General features: G+C 39.4%; 1 protein-coding gene across 9 annotated transcripts in view; it reads left to right on the top strand.

Moving 5' to 3' along the window:
* The window catches only part of RBM20 (RNA binding motif protein 20), a 113,287-nt gene that overhangs the window by 15,982 nt on the left and 77,676 nt on the right, over positions 1–19,629 (top strand). For 2 of the 9 annotated variants that reach the window (XM_083741195.1, XM_083741194.1), the window contains exon 1: positions 19,523–19,617. The exons of the other annotated variants lie outside the window; for them this stretch is intronic. The gene's annotated coding sequence lies outside the window, so the exon portion shown is untranslated. Of the gene's footprint in view, positions 1–19,522; positions 19,618–19,629 lie in introns of those variants that run through there. 9 annotated transcript variants of the gene reach the window in all.

The raw sequence follows: 19,629 nt of genomic DNA, 5'->3' as shown, positions 1-19,629 counted from the left end.
AGCAAGAGATAGCAGAGATAGCAAGAGATCTTCAAAGAGCAAAATAAGAGTGTGTATGACTCAAGAGAACCATGAACCAAGTTCTCCTTTTGCAATGCTATTTATCCACTTCCTACTTGCTGTTGCTTCCCTTTGCACCATGGAAAAGCCAGAGTTGAGGGTTGCCTCTCACTGAATAGCGTGAGCTGTCGCACATGAAGTAATATGTTGGAAGGAAGGAGAAATACAGTGGAACCTTGGGTTGCGAATGTGATCCGTGTGGGAGGCAGTGCCGCGTCTGCACACACACGGGTCATGATTAGGCGCTCCTGCGCATGCGCAAAGCGCTGAAACCCGGAAGTAACCCGTTCCGGTATTTCCGGGTTTGGCGTGGTGCGCAACCCGAAATCACATAACCTAAAGCATCTGTAACCCCAGGTACCACTGTAATCTGATATTAGATATGCATGCCTTAAGTACCAGAATATGTTATCACAATTAAGTAATCATTTTCAATAATTCTCTGCTTTTTGAGATAAACTCAGTTGGTTAGAGCATGGTGCTGATAATGTCAAGGTTGCAAGTTTGATTCCTGTATGGGTCAGCTATGTTTATCTGTATTGCAGGGGTGGACTAGATGATCATCAGGGGTCCTTCCAATTCTACAATTCTAAAGGATGATGAATTTTTGCACAATAAAAAAATCCCATTTCCCTCCACTAAACCAGAATCCCCCCCCCCTGCTGCTCACAACCAGCTGTAACATAAGAAAAATGAACTAGACCAGTAACAACTATAGTCAACAGGTGTAGTGGAAAGGGTGGCTAGTGGAAGGAAGAAAAGGTGAGGTGGAGAAAGGCTTCCCATAGGCATCAGGTTGGTCACTGTGAGAACGGGATGCTGGACTATATGGGCCACTGACCTGATCCAGCAGGCTGTTCTTATGCAGTTATGTTAAGTTACAAGTACACCTATGAATTGTCATGATCCAGAGCAAGGATTCATACTGTCCAAGAAAGTAGACTAGAAGGAAATATATTTTTTACCATATGTCATATTGATTCATTGCAACCATCTCCTTAACAATCATTCTAGGTTCTAAAATCGTAAGAGCTCCTTGGTTAATATCTCAGCATTTGGTGCAAGTGATACCTTCCAGTACTGAAGGCAGAAACATTCAGCATGCAGTGGTACGCCACACAACTGAGCTCTCTCCAGCTTTGCTGCTGCTGCAATAGTGAGAGGTGAGATCAGTATGGTACAAACACAGTAGCAGAACCAATCTGACATTCCTGCTGATGTGTTTTTATACTGTACTATGTCTATGCTCCTCCATCTCTCCATCCCTGTATGCAGCATTGATGCAGACAGAGGGAGTTAAGGTGAGTGGTGTAGCTCCACTACACTGTCTGCTACTGATTGAAGGTTGAAGATGAAACTGGGAGAAGGAATTTGGGAGCAGAATAGAAAAATGGAGGTATACTATGGATGTGGTCAAATATGTGCAGGAATGTTATACTGACCTAAAATTTTAAATCCAGGAGCATTCTAACTGTGGACTCAAGCAAAATAGAAAAACATTCCTTACTGATGTGCTGGGAAATGTCGCATGTGATGTGCAGTTAGTAGAATATGCATTTAATTATCTAGAAAAAAAAGAAAAAAAGAATGTTTGGTTATAATTTCTCCCCCATTTTTATTCAGTTATGATTAGGTAAGTTATATGTCATCAGGAAAGCTTTGACTTGGGAAAGCGCAATTCAACATTGAAGAACCAAGAAAAGCTTGATAAAATATGTTTTACAGCACAGTCCTAACCATGCCTCTTCAGAAGAAATTCCTGTTGAATTCAGTGGGGCTTAGTTCCAGATAAATGGGGTTAGGATTGCAGCCAGGCTTAGTGTTATCCCAAGGGACACAGAAAGTACCAGATACCCCTTTCTCAGTGCAAAACAAGCAAGCTGTGATTTCAGAGAGGTAGAACCAATGTCAAGATTCCTCCTCCTTGCCGTCATAGAAACTTGCCACCACAGAAACCCTGCCCCTACTGATCTTTGATTCACACTGTTGGTAGGACTGGATGTGGACCAACATCTGCCCAGTTTCCCCAAAAGCCCCCAACAGGGAAATTAAGTATGCTAGCTATTGAGCCTGCATAAGAGTATTTCCCTCCTGGTGTTCCTAATGGGCGGCATATTGATTAAAGGGGGAGAGAGGGATCTACTTCTGCCCTGCTGATGAGAGCCCAGCAAGGTTTTGAATGAGGTGTATCAACTTTTAGGAGTGCATCCTAAAAATAAATTTATTAGAACTTGTTTTTGCTAGATGCCTGCCATCTGATTAATGATTCATAATCTCACATTTCATATTTCTACTCATTGTTGCCATGTCAATTTGAATGTATTATCTGTGATGCAGCATTTTTTATACACAGAAGACCACGTGCACAGGTAGTCTGTCTATGAACAAAGCAAATACTTAGCATGCGTATTGACAAATTATTAGGTACATGGAGTATTTCCTTTCACACAAATGAGTGAAGAGCCATTGGGTCACACACAATGGTTGCTTATGCTTCTCAGGAGAGAGCATTTGGGGAGAATCATCCAGTAGGTCAGGTTGAGGAACGTCATGTCCATGGGCCAAATGCTGCTCTCCATGTCTGTCTGGTCTTTGGGACTCTCTCCATGCCTCAACCACTTCCTAGCCATATCCATTCTCTCTAGGCCACACCCATCATTGGCTCTGCTTCACACCTACCTACATTGAGTGTTTTCGCCTAGCTGGAATGTGTCCTTGAACTCTGATAATGACGCTCGTTGGATGGAAGATAGAGGTGTGGGAGTATATTCTCTTGTACAAAGGCAACTTTTACATCCATTGCTCTGTCTATTTTTGCCTCTGGCCCTAACACTCACTGGCATGTCACTGTCCCCCTCCTGAAAGTTGCCCAGAAGGAAATCTCACCTTTGAGCTAAAAAACTTTAACGCATCATGCTTCACTTATGGATCATAGCAGAAATTCATGTGCCCCTTACCTGAAGTGCTCCAATATATCAGAACTATCATTCTCCTTTCTTCTTTACAGTATTGGTCTATTTTTAAGCCGGCACTGTTAGAAAGTGTTATGCTGCTTAGCAATGCATAGTTTACCCAATTAAATTTGACTGAAGATTTTTATTAGATAATATTTTTTTTGAATATGCTGCTTACTTGAGATAATTATTCTGCAGCCACTGAATTTGACAATTTTCACTTTCTAGTTTGTGGAATTTTCCTGTTTGAATCCTGATAAAATGAAATCTTTGCTCTTGGGATTTTCTCAGTGTAATCAATTTACATTAGAGCATGGGCAAGGAACTTTGCAAAAACATAACTCTGCCTGCCTTTTATTTCAGTGTAGACAAAGAGAAATAACTTTTTATTGGCTGTGTCTGAATTTAAAATCCCTTCAGCCTTTTCTTCACAGGGTAAAACTGAAGCTCTTCCATAAATCAGTTAAAAATAATGCCTGTATTTAATAACACAAGAAGGCAAAGTGAAAGAAGATCTCTTAAACTATATATCAAGTAGAAGAAAGAAGAAAAGCTGCTCATCTCTCTCCTTTTATATTCAGGCTTTCAGTTGTCCTCTACCTCAGGAATATTTCTGTCACCAGCAATAGTTTGTTACGCACGTATTGACCAAATTGTATTTCAAAAGCTAATTTAAATGATTGCTCTTTCACTGAAAAGTTTACCACCTATTTTACTGATGCAGACAGAAAAGAAAAAGAATCAAAATAACCTTTGAAAAACATACTGTCTTCTGACTAAGATTATAAAGACGTTTTAAAATGCCTGGCAATAAGACAGCATATTTGATTTAAGAAAGACATCCAATGTAAAATAAAAGGATCACTTACTGTCATCGATCCAGCTTTTAAGTGGTCTTGCACTTCATTTGTTGCAAGAGTATCTTAAGCAGAGGTCATCACTCTCATAGCAGAAATATGATGTTACTGATGCCTGAGCCAGGGAGAAGAGGGAACTGTGCCTAAATCAGTGTTAGATGAAGAGTTTGAAGGGAAATAGAATATAACAATCCACATGCTAAACAAGAAGTCAGGCCTGGATGATTGAGTGTCACTGAAAATTGAGTGCTTCTATGAGAAAATATTTCAGCAACATTTGAGGCATTTTCAAAATTATGAAGCAAGGCAGAGTTGTAAAAGTGAAATCAGAATAGTAAAGAAATAGGGATACAAACAAATCTGAGATAAAATTGCAATTGCATTAGAATGACAAAGATTTATGTTAGCATCTCAGTAGGTATTGCCACTGTAATGCCAGCATGACATAATTAGTTTAATGTCAGAATAGAGGAGTAGCAACATTTTTTCATCTTGAGTTGGGATCCAAAGTGTTTCTTAGAGTACTTCTTCTGCTAGCTCGGTGGAGGCCCCCCCTTTGAATAAATGACCCCCATGCTACAAACTGCTTTTCAAATGCCCTTCCATTTCAAAAGAAGCTTGATCCCATATATCTAAAAAGGTAAAGAGACCCCTGACCATTAGGTCCAGTTGTGACCGACTCTGGGGTTGCAGCGCTCATCTCGCTTTATTGGCCGAGCGAGCCGGCGTACAGCTTCCGGGTCATGTGGCCAGCATGACTAAGCCGCTTCTGGCAAACCAGAGCAGCGCACGGAAACACCGTTTACCTTCCCGCCGGAGTAGTACCTATTTATCTACTTGCACTTTGACGTGCTTTCGAAGTGCTAGGTTGGCAGGAGCAGGGACCGAGCAACAGGAGCTCACCCCATCGTGGGGATTTGAACCGCCGACATTCTGATTGGCAAGTCTTAGGCTCTGTGGTTTAACCCACAGTGCCACCCGCGTCCCTTCCCATATATCTACATTACATTTAAAAGCCTATACAAGTAATACCTCCATTTATCCATGATCTGAATAGTTTAGATTTGGATAATCATGGGCTGTTAGGATTACACAGATTACAGTGGTACCTCGGGTTAAGTATTTAATTCGTTTTGGAGGTCTGCTCTTAAGCTGAAACTGTTCCTAACCTGAAGCACCACTTTAGCTAATGGGGCCTCTGGCTGCCGCTGCGCCGCCGGAGCATGATTTCTGTTCTCATCCTGAAGCAAAGTTCTTAACCCAAGGTAATATTTCTAGGTTAGCAGAGTCTGTAACCTGAAGCATATGTAACCTGAGGTACCACTGTATTGTACTATACAGGAAGATATAGAGTGCCTTCCATTAATACATGCACATATACACTTGAAAATTCAAAGATGAACAGATTTAGAATATCAGCTGCTTCTAAAGCAGGAAATAAAATCACCCTGTAGTTCTGTTCCTACTTTCTCTTCCAAGGCTGAATGCCTGGAGAGTGATCATACTGGCTGAACCAGCGCCTCACTTCTTCATGTCTTCTGGCTCTAATTTCCATGTTTCAACCAAAGAGTGGGAGTTGTCCTATGTCTGTATAACTGTACACCTATTGGGACCTCTGATATGATAGGAGCTTACATTGCTATTCACACCTTTGGCTAATATCTTAGATGTCAAGCACAGGGTTAGCCAGTGCAATCTTGGTTCCCCTCCGTGTGTTTAGTTGTATGTAACAAGGGGTTGGAATTAGCTTTTGCACCTCCTGAATGTTCCAATTGTAGTGCATGGCTGAAAAAAAGAATAAAAATGCTTTTAGAAATGCATTTTTTGAGAAAGAGCGTGTTTAAAAATACTATTCTTTTTGATCATTTTTTCCATTAAAAATGCAGAAGCAGGATAAAACATTTTTACAGATGAACATGTGAAAGTGACATGAACTGGAAATCGGCTAATTGTCCACAATGATATATTAAAGATACAATATTTCTTCTCTAAAATAAATGAAAGCTTTATACAGTGTTGCACATTTTTTTTCTGACATTTTTGCACATTATTATTGTTTATTAACTAAAATGTTGATAAACATATTTTCTTAGGGGAATGAACAACTAAACTGTTAAATGCTTTGCATTTCCATAAAGTTCTACAATTGCATGTTGAGATTGATTGACCTATAGTAGCTAGCAAAAGCATTCTCCTGATGCACAGGGTATACAGATTTAACCGTGGCTGCAGGAGTTATTAATAGAACATGCTACATTTCCTTCATATAAACATATGATGAGCACTTTGCTGAAGAAGAAAAAAACTGCTGTGCCTTTCAGTATTTAGGGCCAGTTCATCACCAGGCTAAAATTAAAAAGTGAAGTCAGACAGTTCTAGTATTCTATTTTTAATCCATTTAAGCATGTGAATGTGAAATCTTTCTTTAGGATTCTGTTAATTCAATTACCCACTTATTCAAAACATTCTCTTCTCATGTTACTGTACTGTAGCACTGTAAACTTATAAGCTGGACATACTAAAAAAGTTTGCATTTAAATGGGCCTTTTATTCTCTTTTGTAACCCTGCCAGTAATATTTTTATTGTGCTTTGTGGTTGAGGAACAAGAGACAGCTCAGTAATCTGCTTATTTTCTATACAGTACTAACCATATAAACTTGCAGCCTCTGTGGTTACATGTGCAGTGCAGCCAGTGTTTATTCTCACGTATGTGTCTTTGTGTGCAAAGGCCTATTGCATTATGTCCACACATGTTAAGTTTCCTACCTTATTGCTCCATGCACTACTTTCCCAGACAAGAATCAGGCCTTCCCTCTTTTGAGTTGTTACGTGACCATGGCAGCCCTAAGTACATTTTTCAATGTTTTTCTTAATGCAGTGCCTGCTGAGACTTTTCATGACACCAATGAGATCCTGAAGCCTTCCAAAACTAAAAAACAACACATTTTTGCTGAGTGGCTGGGTGTGCTCCAGAGCAAAGTACCAGACAAGGCTGCAGTTGCCTGCCGTCTTCATTTCTAAAATAGCCCCTGGGTGCCACATGGGCCCAAAGGTGGTGTGTAGCTGGAGCCTTTCCTGCTACCTTGCTTTATAGTGTACCTGGCTGCCAGGGTAAAATGTAAGAAAGGGGAACCCCCTTCTAAACTTGGGCAGTAGGAAGGAAGCACCTGAGGTTGGGGGAGGTAGAAAAGTTAGGGGTGTGTGTGTAAAGAGTAGGGTAGTGGACCCCAATAAATAAGTTTTCATAATTTTAATTTGATAATTTTATCTGCTTCGTAGTGTTTATACAGTGGTACCTCGGGTTACATACGCTTCAGGTTACAGACTCTGCTAACCCAGAAATATTACCTCGGGTTAAGAATTTTGCTTCAGGATAAGAACAGAAATCGTGCAGCGACGGTGCAGCGGCAGCCGGAGGCCCCATTAGCTAAAGTGGTGCTTCAGGTTGAGAACAGTTTCAGGTTAAGAACAGACCTCCAGAACGAATTAAGTTCTTAACCTGAGGTACCACTGTATATGCTTGTACTCTGTCGACAGATTGCAGTGGGTAGTGAATGATATTTATCTATCTAAAGCCCATTCTATGAGTTTTGGAATGAGATCATTTTGGAGCAATTTTGCTAAAACATTTCAGAGTCTTTCAATGGAAATGGATGCCACTTATTTCTGATGTATAATGAAGGTGGTACCTCCATGTCACCATGCCCATGTGTGCATGTTACCATACAGAGGGGGTCTGGAAATATGCTGGTCCTCTTTAGCCAAATAAAGACAGCAGCGACATGGAAAGAGTTCATATTTATTGCAGGCTGCAGCAAGAATAAATGATCCAGAGGAATTCTCCAAATTCTCCAAATTCTGGATCCCGAATACAAAATTCAAGACTCTTTTATAACAATTACATGCATGATCATCTCATGTGCGATCTTTTTGGCAGCTTGTGGACTCCAAAAACTAATTTAATTGGTCAGAACACCTGCCCCTAATTACTATGGCAACAGGTATCTTTAAGCAAAGTTTGTAAATTCACTATTCTTCTGTCGCATACAAAATGTTGTTTTTCTGCGATCTGCTACATGAAGCCTAATCTGGGTCAGGAAAATTTACTTTTTCTTTTCCTTGACGATTTCCAAATATTTATTCTGCTCAAAGTTGGCTTGCTCTTCTCTGCTTTGGAAGCTGATAAGAGATGCCCACAATGGGTGCTATAGCAGCAAAATAGAGAAATTCACCTTCTTATTCACAGGTAGGGGGTGCAGGGTGAATTAGCAAGCTGTTAGAGCTTCAAGGAAGCACTGAATTCCTTGCAAAATAAGCAAGCAGTAGAGGGATTGCTATATTTCCAATACATTGCCAATACAGGGCAATGGCACAGATACCTTGTGGTTGTGGCTGCGATAACGTGTTTATGCAGACTCAGCACTTAGCAGGCTGAGGCCAGTTGTGTATCAGAGATGTGTTCTGTGACAGAAGCCGTGCTCATAGGTGTGTTTGCTGTGGGTTCTGACATACTTTCTGGGCCACAACATCCACCTGGGTCCTAGGTCATGACACCTAGGTATCATATAAACATGAATCAATTTGAAAGTCAACAACAGTCGGATGCAGAATGATTATGCATAACTGCAGAATGGTTATGCACTCAATAGTTTTAAAAGAAAAGGGTTGGGTAGGGAGGACAATTATATCTGGTTGTTGTTATTGCCTAGATACAGATAAGACATGTACACATCTAAGAATGTTGAGCAAAATCACTTACTAGAAGGCTAAGTATACAATCCTGTGCATCTTTTTTTTTTATAGAAACAAGTATCACTGAAGAAATTAGAACTCTATTTTGAGTAAATATGTGCATGATTGAGCAGTAATAATTTCCAGAACTTGCCAAAATCAAGCAGTGGTAGTTGCCATATTTTTTCGTGTATAAGACACCCCCATGTATAAGACGATCCCTACTTTTTTAAACCAAAATTGATAAATTAAGCCGCTGGTCGCCTTCCCAATTGCCGCAGCCACAACCAATCGCCAGCAGGTCTTGCTGCAGCCAGCAATCACCCGCTGCCAATCTCCTGCTTTCTGCTGCCATTAATCACACGTCCCCCCTCTGCATTCACTATCTGTGTATAAGACGACACCCAGTTTTTGCCTAATTTTTTTTAGCAAAAGCATCATCTTATGCACGGAAAAATACAGTATTATACAAAATAATGTTTCTCCATAAGATGGAAGATGAATGTATGTGAATATTAATAAGTCCCATAGTGGTAGTCGTGTTGAATTCTTGTAGGAACACATGCACACAAGCACATTAATGATTAACAAATTTATAATGACATAAGTTTTCTTGGACTATTCTGAGTTGCAGGTATAGATATGCATGATAAAGGTGTATTTAAATGTAAACAGTAGGTTGGAAGGGAAGGAAATGCAAAAAATGCATGGACAATGGTAACTGCATTATTCATGGCCATTCACACACACACACACACACACACACACAAACAGTAGCTATACATAAACTTCCTGACATTGGTAAGCCAATCAACACATGTAATGGGAGAAAAGCTATTGGTCACATGAGGAAAAAATGGATTTTTAGCAGACTATATATGTTAATTTGCTTACCAGTGCTAAAAAAATCCTGTGTTATCAATTGCTATATGTTGTGAATGGCTCCTGTTTGTGAGATAATTGCGAATCTCTGAGCTTTCCCCCCCTGAATTTCCTTTCCTTATGGCATAACTGTTTACAATTCCCTGCCTCCCATCTACTTGCATCTCAGAATAACATGCATCTGTTGAAGTGGATAATAATAATAGTAATAATAATAGTAATAATTTTTTGGGTCATCTTTAAGATGCCAAACTCTCAAAACTGAACACATAACCGAGCTTAAGTAGCTGGGAATGAAACAGGAGTACATAATCTGCCACATGGGCTCAATGTGTGATCCAGGTAAGATACAGGTTAGCATTAATATGGGTTCTAGTACCTGTGGCCTCAAGTATCAAACTACAGGTGGTGACCATTTTAGGCACATCCAAATGACTTACGATTGCTGATGCGTGGGCCCTTTTGGACCCGGAACAGGGAAGAACAGGAGGCAGGGCAGGGCATGTTTAGGCATACTCCGCTGATGTGTGCAGTGGCTGGGAATGGAATCCCTGCAAGAAATGGTTGTCATCCTTATTACATCAATACATGAATGATAGATGTGCTGTGAAGCTGTTTCTTGTACAAGCCCCTTAGTAAGAGGTTGACAACTTAGTTTTAGAAGATGGTAAATTTACATTAAGTTTAGATTTCATTTTAAACCAGGTTATTTTAAAAAGAAAAACTTCTTATAGCTGAAATTTGGGGAAGAAATCAATTAACATTTTCAAAAAACCCGATTTAAATAATATTATCTATTTTTTGTCAGCTCTATACAGTACACTATGGAATATACCTTAAGCTGTAGTCTTTTGAGGGGGGCAGTCTATATTTGTAATATAGTCTTCCCTCGCACCAAGGATTTCTGGGTGGCATATCTTAATTAATCCTCACAATAACTGTGAGAACACTATGAGATGCTGGCTTGTCCAAATCCACTCAGTGAGTTTTATAACGTTGTAGAGCTGTCTTATCCAAGTTGCTTACTCTGTGTCATTCTCATTCTTACTTCTTTCATTGGTTACTGTAGAAAAGGAAGAGATAATTCCTTAGGCAATTTCAGCTGAGAAAAAAAATGTCTCTTTAAGGTTCTGAAATTTTTATTTGAGAATGAAAAATATATTTAAGAACAGTTGATTCTGCTGTATGTTTTCTACAAAGTGCTGTGTTCTAGTAACTTTTGGAACCCTACCCTTAAATGTGAAGCTATTGTATTTAAGAAGAAAATCATTTTCTGAGTCTTAAACTTATAAAAAGTTTCTACCTTGGCATGGTCATGATACAAAGAGTCTGTAACGAGAATAAGATATAAGATACTGATTAAATGGTGTAATAAAATATCATCTAAAATTGGTTAAAATAGAAGAGTAATATAATAATTACTGCTTAAAATTAGTTAGATGACAATGATACCAACATTGCCTATAGCTAATTACTGTGTGAATGTCTGCAAATCACTTTAAAGTAAAAAAGTGAGCTTTAGGGAATGGTCAGATTACTAGCAAAGAGATTAAAAGGGATTTACAGTCAGTAAGTTAAGGGAACTTGGGATAGCTACATGAAAAATAATGATCTGTTTAGAAACCACAGCCATATGTTTAAAAATCTTACTGGTTTCAGTCTGTCTGGTGTAAGACATGTAGTACCTGGATTAAATTACTAGAAGGTTAGAAACCTTGGATTTAAACTGCTTGTATTTTTATTAGAATGCTGTACTTCTCTTATATAGATTAAGGAAAGAAAGCTTTCTGTTTTCAGTTTTGTTAAAAAATAATTCTTACTGTGTGTGCACATACTAGAAACCTGTAGTCAAAGAACTAGCTGGTTAGTTCAGATGTAGTTCAGGTTTTTTCCTATTCTACCCTCACTGCTAATTGCCATTTAGTCTTTTTGTCTTGCTGGGTCACATTGCTGCAGTGGCATTGGAAATGACAGCTGACAGCACTTTCCTATTAGGGACTAAGCTTTAGACTTTGAAACCTTATGTACAGTCCTTAGTCCTTCCTTGATTTCCTACTTCCCACTTCTCACTGCACCTGTAGTACACATTCCCAGTCATACTTTTTTTTTGGCCCTTCCATTTCTCCAGTACCCGTTGTTTCCCCAGATCACACTTTTCACTTGTATTTCCACATAATGCTGAGACATGGTTTGTTTTAACCATGGTCTGTTCAACATATCAGGAATCGCCTCACAAACAAGCAGACCAGCCACAGCTTGTTTTCCAGCTGTTCTTGTCGTGTCCCTCTGTTTAGTGAACATATGTGATTGGCTGGCTAAAGAAACTATGGTCAAGCAAGGCTGTTCAATTTTGCCATAATGGCAAGCTATGGATCATAAGCAAAGAATAATCATGGCTTCATATTGTGGCTTGCAACCAGAAAACAAACATTCACTTTCGCTTATGTTAGAACCAGGTCATTGTCTATAATAATTTAATAATTTATTATTTATACCCCGCCCATCTGGCTGGATTTCCCCAGCCACTCTACCTTGTCTGCCTTGTCAGTTCCTTTTGCCAACCTGACCACCTTTCCTTACTTCCACTCCTCTGTAATATTGACCCCATCAAGTTTATTTTAAGCTCTAGGAAGTTTATACAGAACCATGTCTGATCATCCTCTCTCAGTTCCTCCTCTGCCCTTTACCTCAAGTTCTGTTCTTCATTTACTCTTCCTACTTCTTTCTTTTTCCATTACTTACATTTCCTTCAGCCTCTGCCTCTGGGCTGCCTACCCCTTAGCTTTCTTTCATTATGGTCCATAATAATCTCCATGTGAAAAATCCATTCTCTCTCAGAAACTGCAAACTTTTGTCCTATGAGTTATTGAACAGTGCTGGATAGTCAAGTGATTTGCTAGTGGAAAATGCCAATCATTGCTGTGCAGTGATAATGGAAAGAATGGAATTCCTGACCGTAACTGCTAGGCAGTGGAGGCAGAGGGCACCTTAGTACCGTGCAAATGTGCAGTTACTGACTGACTAGCAGCCTCTGGTGTGAGCTTCAAATATAATCGAGGGCAGACTGCTAGTTGGCAATTATGTGCTTCCTCAGTGCTGATTGAGGCACCCAATGTCTACAACAAAAGAGCATTCAGACCTTATAATGGTGTGTTGAAAAAGGGATACATTTTAACTGTAATGCTGCTTTCATAGCTCCATAACAATGGTGCTGAAAGCATGCATTAGTTAATCTTTATTAAAGCTGCTATAACATGCCAATCTTCCTGCTGTTTAATCTAGGTATTTATTACAGTCAATCTGTTGAGTACTTAAAGTAGATCATTGGTTTGAGAGTCATTCTCAATGTCACATTAAGTTAAGATGCCTACAGGATTGACTATTTCCCATGGAAAGCTGATTTTGAAGAGCACATTAGCAATTAACAGATCTTGCCAGTGTTTATGTACTGGGAAACTGGATGAACGAAGGGCATGGTCCAGTCCAGGTTAAGTACTTTTAACCTGTTGATTTAAATGGATTAGTTAGCATTTGTTTTAATCTCTGGTTTTGGAATCAATGGGATTTTAGATTGTATGTGGATCATACTTGCTGTTATGAATCTAATTGTTAAAATTACTGAAATCTAGTTTGCAGTTTGGGAGTAATCACACAATATATGGCATTTCATTGGCTCTTTCCTATAGAAATAATTAGAACTTTAAAGGGCCTAACTTTGGCTGGATTGTGCTCCAGTTTTTTGTTGGAAACATTTCTCAAAGTAAATAACAAGTCATCTATGAATATCTAGATTTTTTTCAGTGGAAAAGGTACTATTGTGGATAGGAACCTGAGTTCTAAGTTGTTGTAGGCAGACACATGAGGGGCAACTGGATGAGTCACATAACCATTTTATGACAGTCACTGGAAGGACTAATTGTGACTTTTAGCAGTTTTAGCTCCATAATGTTGCTTCAGCTCCCTTGTTGAATTACACATTAAGCCCAGTTTTGGTTTTTTATATCCTGGGAGAGGGATTCAAATGTACCAATAATTGAATTCAACCTGTGGCAGTACCTGTGGCCAGCTCTGTATTGACTGAAGCCCTCGACTGAAGTCAGCATAGGCTAGTCTTTCCAACAGCTGTGTAAATTGACACTTACTAACAGCACTGTGGATTTTTCATTATAGCGTATCTTCAGACCTGTGAGTGGATAATGCAGTATTAAAATCTTGTAAACAATTTCTTATCTTTCAGCAGAAACTGTTGATTGTATACCATATCTGACATATAATAAAAAGGTAAGGTTGTTATCATCATGCAGCAGTTTGTTTGGTGGCTGACAGGTGGTGCCACAAGGTACAGCATGACAACAACCTTCTGAAAGCTACTGGGCCATCACTGCAGTGTTGGAGGGTGAGGAGAAGGGAAGCTAAGTGGAAGATGGAGGCAGGTGGCTCAGGCGAGCCACAGACAACTAACTTTAAGGGGAAGGAGTAGTGGATTTGGCAGAGAAGATGGATTGGGGGCTGGGGATAGGCAGGATTAGTGAGTGAAGTGAGCAGGAATGCAGCACTAGATTAATCACAATCTGAATAGATGCACTAAAATTAATGGACATGACTACCTCAGATCCATTAATTTAAGTGTGTCAGCTGTAAGTAGAGTATAGTTGGATACAATCCTGTTGCAATGTGGCAGTTTTCACATAGTGTCCAATAACGTATTTTATCAAAGCAAGTATTATGTATGTGGAACAATGGGTGGGGTTTTTATTAATGAATGAGAGAGTGAGTGCTTATGGTGTTTTTCTGGATAGGTATAAAGCTGCTTTTCAAAATAATTTCATGTGGAATTGTGATATTACTTCTAAGAATGTTTGTTTTACGTTACTGGTTGTTACTCTGGCTTAATTAGCCATGGTGTTCTATTTTGATTTTCAAGAAAACAAATAGGAGATCTGTTCATCCAGTCCTGCCATTAAAATATATTATTCTGTAATGCCAAGTTATTTCAAATATTTGTGCTTAGTTATTCCAAAGTCTTTCATTAATGTAATATTCCAAATTTTATGATTTTTTGTCACAGTTTGCTGTTAAGATTATTTGAAACAGTTGGTACATTTTGGAAGAGGGTACAGATTCCTTTTATCAATGATTCCTAAGTGGCATACCATGCATTAAAGGTAAAGGTAAAGGTACCCCTGCCCGTACGGGCCAGTCTTGCCAGACTCTGGGGTTGTGCGCCCATCTCACTCAAGAGGCCAGGGGCCAGCGCTGTCCGGAGACACTTCCGGGTCACGTGGCCAGCGTGACATCGCTGCTCTGGCGAGCCAGAGCCGCACACGGAAACGCCGTTTACCTTCCCGCTGGTAAGCGGTCCCTATTTATCTACTTGCACCCGGAGGTGCTTTCGAACTGCTAGGTTGGCAGGCGCTGGGACCGAGCAGCGGGAGCGCACCCCGCCGCAGGGATTCGAACCGCCGACCTTTTGATCGGCAAGTCCTAGGCGCTGAGGCTTTAACCCACAGCGCCACCTGCGTCCCCCATACCATGCATTGGTTATACATAATTTGGTTGTACATGGGAGTAGACTGTAACATGAATTTTCTCCCAATTTTCTTTTATTGCATTTATAATGAATTAGTGAAATATGTTTGGTGACATTTCTAGGAACAACATTTTAAACACAAAAATACTGTAAAAGAATGAAGCATAATATATTTGTTATATTAATTTCTAATGTGTTCTGGCTGCCATGACTGATATTGTCTGTCTCAAACCATATTTTTGTGAAATGATCTCTTTGCCACAGTTGGATGTCATGGAAAAACCACAACTTATTCAACTGGCTTCACTGACTTTACATAGTGTGTAGTAAACGAGAGAGCCAGATGGGTACTGCATTGCAGAGAGGATGCCTAGGGGCAACTGTATTAATTCCCTGTTCCAGCTCAGGGTCCAAAACCTCTGAGTTAATGAATTTCCCACCCACACTGTTCCATTCAACAAAGAGTAGATGCGCCCTCTCTCCCCCTCCCTATCATCCCTCGAATACAGGTTCCTGTAAACAGGCATGGCCAAACTGGGCCCTCCAGATGTTTTGGGATTACAACTCCCATCATCCCTAGCTAACAGGACCAGTGGTCAGGGATGATGGGAATTGTAGTCCCAAAACATCTGGAGGGCCAAGTTTGGCTATGCGTAACATCTTCTATATGTAAGATGTTAAAAACCTGATTTCCAGGTCCTAACCTTTTTTGTGTGAACTGCCTGTCATTCACTTTCTGACCAGCAGTCTTGGTGGAGCAGGGAATATATTTGAGCCCCATGGTGAGTGATACTCTTTCACGGTTCATTGCATATTCAAACAGCTGTTGGGCTTGATAAATCAAGTCAGGTTGATTTCAAAGCAGCCTTGTCATTTTATAATTGCTTTTACAGTCCTAAATATGCTACTATCAATTAAGGTTGATTTCAGAAAAAACATTTTATGATGACCTTTGGCAGCCCTACAAAAGTATTATATTTAGATAATACACATACAAATAATATAGATACACATAACTAGATATACACATATTATATATTAAAAGAATGTTTTGTGATTGTTTTGAATAAATCTGGAAAGTTTTACTGCAAATGATAAGACCAGTGGTTCCCAGTTGGTGTTCTGTGGTCTGAGGATCGACATAACCCACCCAAGGGATCAGTGGCACCATTCACATAACAGTCTGCAGAAATTTGTTATGAAACTCAAATTGATTCTGATGTGCTTGAACTTTTGATATTATTGGTTGTTTTCTTGCAATATTTTCCAAAATGATGTAACTTTACTATGCTGATTCATTCAGCAAGATTAAAAACATCCCCTGGAAGCGCAGGAGCCTAATACAACTGTAACTTGTTTAATTCAAACTCGCCGTTACTGCGTTATGAATAACGTAGATTAACAAGTCAGCAGGCAGTGAATACCAGAAGATTGATTACCTCTTAAATCTCTCGTATAACAAGAAATCTTGTGTATTAAGTAACACAAACTGTTCACTAGTTGATAAATTGCATTCTAATAAATTCTCAATCAACCACATGCAGTACCTTCCTACTATAAGGACTTTTTGGTGGACTTCTTTGTGGGTATTATAATAGTCTTAATTTAAGTTTATCAAAGTTTTTGCTTATCTTAAGAGTTTGCATCCCCCCCCTTTGTTTGTGTACCTCTTGTGTTTTTCAGGGCATATGGTTTATTCCCTATTCTATTTTCAGCATGTGGGGTCTCTTTACCTTTACTTTATTTTTGGGAGTAGAGTTTTAAGTTTTTGCAAGAAGTTCCTAGGTAATTTAATATCAAATGCAGTGTATTTTTAGGATTTGGTGTAGTTGAATAGAAATAATAGAATTGTATTTGTATTTGTATTTTTAAAAACCATTTCATACTTTTTAAAAAATGTCCGAGCTAGACCTTTGGAATGTTGAGAGGTGCTGCTTGTGGATGACATCAAATAGCCATAGACTGGTGTATATGTTTCTGCATAATAAGCCCAGTACATAAGACAAAAAAAGATTGTGTTATATATGTTCACCATCTTACATTACTCACATATTTTCACTTATCTGTTTGTCATTTTAAGTGCTCTTGGCAAGTACTGTGGCAGTTATAGCCCCACAGTCATCTGGTAAGATGCACAAAGCAGTTAGAGTCGGTGGTGAAGGTCTGTACCTTTCAACGTGTTCTAAACTGGAACAACCCCTCCAATTTCTCTGCCTCAGTTTGACCAGATGTGGAAATGGTCCTCTCAGTGGCTGGCAACTGCCTTTTTAAAATCCCCAAGCATCCCCTCAGAATGATGAGAGGACTTCCAAGATTGTTTGTTTGTTTGTTTGTAGTTGCTGCTAGCTGCTACAAGAAGTGCCGCTAGCTTTATTCAATAACTGGGAGAAGTGAAGAAAAGAAATGTGAGCTTGGAGTTTCAGTTTCAGGGGACCTTTTGCTCTCTCCACATCGCAAGCTGAAAGTTTTCTATAGCAAACATTTGGCTCAGGTGTAGTGGCATAAAATCTTGAAGAACACTTTCAGTTTCAAGTCTTTATCTTTATTGGCTACATAACCAGATGGTGAAAAGAAACAATGCAATAATCAGCCTTACCTCATAGCCTAGACTCAGAAATAAAGGTTCCACAAATTTCTTCTCTCCTCTGTGTCTTGTTAAAGTGTCAAAGGAAATGCCTGTTTTTGTTAGGTCCACTTGTCAAGGCTTTATTTCAGATTTATTGGTAGGAATTTAGTATTCTGGGGCTTGCCCTTTAGCCAATTGAAGGGGAATAATGCAGTAGCTGAACACATGTTGCTTATATCCAACCAGTAGTAGCTCATTTCTGGAAATAAATAATGTACAACTCATGAATTCTTGAAACTTTGAAAAGCTATTGCTAGACACACAGTTGGTTTTGTCCAAGAGTAAACATTCACAAATTTGTTTACCTTTAGGAAGTTTTCAAAAATAGGAAAACCACACATTGCTTTATGTAATTTTAGGTGTGTAGCCTTATAGCTAACAACATTTAGCAGAGATTTATTTAGCCTGTGTACTCACCATACATCTAAAGCTTATTATTTTCCCTAAAGAATCTTTGGAAATGTAGGGTACTAGGAATTGTCACTCTGTGAGGGTAAACTACAGTTCCCAAGATTCTTTGGAGGAAGCCATGTGCTTTAAATATACAGTGGTACCTCAGGTTACATATGCTTCAAGTTACATATGCTTCAGGTTACAGACTCCGCTAACCCAAAAATAGTACCTCGGGTTAAGAACTTTGCTTCAGGATGAGAACAGAAATCGTGCTCTGGCGGCGCGGTGGCAGCAGGAGGCCCCATTAGCTAAAGTGGTGCTTCAGGTTAAGAACAGTTTCAGGTTAATAATGAATTAAGTACTTAACCCGAGGTACCACTGTACAGCCTTACTCTTTAGGTAGCATCTTACCTTATGAAGGGGTTCTGGAGTACTCTAAACCAGGGATGTCCAACAGGTTGATCACAATCTAAAGCTTGATCACGGGGCGTCCCCACAAAAAGCTCAACAACAACTTTGGGTCTCCCTTTCCCAAAGAAGCTCAACAACTTTGTGTTTTCCTCCCCAAACAAAGCTCAACATCTCTGATCAGTGCTCCCCAAAAAACGCTCAACAATTTTGGTCAATACAATGAGTACAACACTGCCCTAAACTAAAGCTTGCTACTACTTTGTGACTTTTTGGATTGTCTTAATAAAGGTCCAGCTGTGGTTAGTAGTTCTTTATTTTTAGTTGAATTTATTTCAACCTAACCTAGTGCTTAGGATCACATTCTGAAGAGCTGTGAGAGTGCTAGGTCCATATTCAGCTGTACTCATAATCAGATTGGGTGGGCGCACAGAGCTGTCCTCATGACAGTGGTGTCACTGCTGCTTACCAGGATGCAACCAATTCCATGTGCTTGTCAATGTGTTGACACAGACTCAGCATCTTTGCCACCCTGCATTGTCCCAGGAAGTGGTAGTGATGCCATGATTGTGACAGTTGTGGCTTCAAGGCACTTGATGTGTTTATTTACCTGATCCTATGCATTTGTATTTTGGACTAAAGGATAGGAATATGGCTTTGGGCCAGCTATTGAGTCCCCATTATTATAATAATTTCTCTTGAAAAACTGCATATTAGTGCTCATGATTGCACTGTTTTTTCAAGGCTTTTGGGAAAAAGGGATATTTTTTAAGAGGTAATAGCAGTACCAGATTCCTTTATATCAAGTGCTTAATAGATTCCATAGAATTGACTTTATCTGACATAACTATGGAAATGTGTGCAGCTGCTTTCTCAGTTAAGAGTATCTATTTTTGACATTGAAGTGATTAACCAGACCTGGCTTTTGTCAGGTCAAGTGGCAGAAACAGAGAACCTTATCACCTTTTCTTTGTTGACAGCATATCATTATCCATGGTAGGTCATAAGGGGATACATAGATAGTTGTGGTATTTAAATACCTAGATAGTGCCATAGCTTTTGGATTTCTATTTTTAATTTTACTCAGTCATGGCTGCTATTGAGGCCCAAGTAAAGAAATGGGCTGGGGGAGTATATGAAAAAAACCATTAGAAGGTTTGAAAGGTCACAAACAGGTATATTTTGGT

The sequence above is a fragment of the Podarcis gaigeae genome (assembly GCF_964106915.1).
Source record: "Podarcis gaigeae genome assembly, chromosome: 5".
NCBI classification, from domain to species: domain Eukaryota; kingdom Metazoa; phylum Chordata; class Lepidosauria; order Squamata; family Lacertidae; genus Podarcis; species Podarcis gaigeae.
This window is presented reverse-complemented; position numbering and strand designations above follow the sequence as displayed.